The 2,612-nt window shown below is 36.7% G+C and overlaps 1 pseudogene; it reads left to right on the top strand.

Moving 5' to 3' along the window:
* Positions 1-2,064, top strand: part of LOC103295647 (microtubule-associated proteins 1A/1B light chain 3B-like) — a 3,391-nt pseudogene extending 1,327 nt beyond the window's left edge.
* Positions 2,065-2,612: the final 548 nt, after the last annotated feature.

Raw genomic sequence — 2,612 nt, 5'->3', positions numbered from 1 at the left:
GAATGAAGATGGTCATAACAGCTGCTGACTGTGTCACCATTATTGATTAGGGTTGATTCCTGTTATTGAGATTAAGAAATCTAGAGGTTGTTTTGGGGGGAGAGGTCATTTTCCCATTGGTCTATAATAGACATCCTTGGCAGGATAACCAGGAAGGAGGCAGAAGTTTAGAAGCTAGTAGTCAGAAAGTGGGATATTGAAATTTAAGATTGCTGAGGTGTAATGTCTGAGTGATGACAGGATATAGAATGTGGTCCAGGAAAGTAGACAACTAAAGTAGAGTGGATGAGAAGGTCCTATACTCACTGTCTTTGCTACCTCCTTACCTCCCAGTCATTATTTTTTTCTTCAGATCTTTAAAAAAAAGATAAGATGTTGCAAATATAGCTGAAGTTCCTTTTACACCCATCCAATCCCTTTCTCTCCCAACTACCTAAATGTCATGACTATTCTAATGTTGGTATATGTCTTTTCTATATGTGCACATGCACATGTGTGTATGCAAATCCTTTGATGATTTTTTCTATTGAATTTTTGTATTTGTCTTCATGAAATTCACATGTATATAATACATCCTAAAGTTTACTTTTTGCATTTAGTATTGTGTTTTCAAGATTTATCTCTGTTGATACTCTTGGATCTAGTCCACTCATTTAACTGCTGTCTAATTTTATATCATACATAGTCCACTATTAATTTACACATTCCACTATTGATAATTTCCCCAGTTTTTTATAATTGCAAACAATAAAGCAGTGACCATCCTTAAGGCAATTCTCTTTCTGTATATGTATCAGAGTTGCTCTAGATATATGTCCAGAAATTGAATTGCTATATAGTAAGGTACACACAGTCCAGTTTACAAAATATTGGCTTTTCCTTGTGCTTGTACAAATTTACTTTTCCATCAGCAGAGTGTGAGAGTCTCTTATCTTTACATCCTTGCCAATATTTAGCATTATCAGGTTTTAAATTTTGCCATTTGGTTTTAAATTTTGTACAAATTGGATCACTTTATGAAAAGTGATCCAATTTTACATTTTGCATTTTCCTCTTGAGAGGTTAAGCATACTTTCATATGCTTTTGGCAATTTGGGTTTCACTTCTCTGAATTGTCTATTTACATTCATTGACAATTTTTTTCTATTGCATTTTTGTCTTCTTTTTATTGATTTATAGAAGTTCCCTCTATGTATATGCTGTGCCCGAATCTTTTGTCAGTTCTTTGAATGGCAAATATTTTCTCCTAGTCTTGTTTTTTTTTTTAAACATTGTTTGTGGCATCTTTTCTCAAATAAAAAATTTAATTTAGCACCTTTTTGTTTGTAATTTGTTTTTCATGCCTTAAAAAAGCCTACCCTTTATTATATATTCTCCTTTATTATCTTCTGAAAACTTTAGTACTCTACCTTTCACACTGAAGTCTTTAATTTACTGACACGCATAGCCATTTCTGATGACATGCGGCCGCTGAGGTGGCTGCATGACGAGGATGAAACATTTGTGAAATAATGTTTTTTCCTCAAAGTGACACACTACCCAAGTTATGCTCAGTTTTTTGGCGAAGTTTGACACACCAAGCTCAAAAGGTTGCCCAGAAGGGAAGTCGCGGTCGAAGTTGTCGGGACCTCCTCCACCTAAAGCTGCTGGACCCTCTGCCTCACTGCCTGCTCACACAGCCTCGCGTGCCATGCCGTGGGAGAAGGCCTTCAGCCCCGCACCTTCCAACAAAGAGTAAAAGATGTCTGACTTATCCGAGAGCAGCATCCGACCAAAATCCCGGTGATAATAGAACGATACAAGGGGGAGAAGCAGCTTCCTGTCCTGGATAAAACCAAGTTTCTTGTACCTGATCATGTCAACATGAGTGAACTCATCAAGATAATTAGAAGGCGCTTACAGCTCAACGCTAATCAAGCCTTCTTCCTGTTAGTGAATGGGCACAGCATGGTGAGTGTGTCCACACCGATATCGGAAGTGTACGAAAGTGAGAAGGATGAAGATGGATTCCTGTATATGGTATACGCCTCTCAGGAGACATTTGGAATGAAATTATCAGTGTAGGACTACAAAAATGAATCTGTTCTAGAATTTCTTAGACCCTTACCAATGGGGAAAAAGGGATGTTACCAACTGAGATTGGATCAGTTCATCTAAATCACAGATCATCAAAACAGTAGTGTCTTGCCTAGGAGTTTTAGAAAGTTGTTTTTGTACTTTAAGCAGAAAAACTGAGCTCCAAGCGAGCACATTCAGCTTTGGAAAACTATATTATTTAACCTAGGCTGTCTTGTTTTAAAGTTTAAAAATAAAATACTTTGCATTCTAAGTTACCAATAAAAAAAAAAAAAGGTTGCCCATCACTGTGACCTAAACATTGCCTAATCTGTTCCCACCTCTCCATCTGCACTATCCATGCCTCAGATGGGGCTTGCTTCATATTTTACCTGAACAAGAATAATAATTTGCTAACAAATCTTCTTTATTCTGTCTACCTCAAGTATTTGTACAACCACAGATGCAACTGCAACCCCTTTCTAATTGTTCTCTTTAAGTCACTTAAGTAATTTATTTAAATCTCTAATCTTGTCACATCACTTTTCTGTCTTAAA

The sequence above is a fragment of the Eptesicus fuscus genome, chromosome 22, assembly GCF_027574615.1.
Source record: "Eptesicus fuscus isolate TK198812 chromosome 22, DD_ASM_mEF_20220401, whole genome shotgun sequence".
NCBI classification, from domain to species: domain Eukaryota; kingdom Metazoa; phylum Chordata; class Mammalia; order Chiroptera; family Vespertilionidae; genus Eptesicus; species Eptesicus fuscus.
The sequence above is the reverse complement of the archived record's forward strand: the minus strand, read 5'-3'. Positions and strand labels throughout refer to the sequence as shown.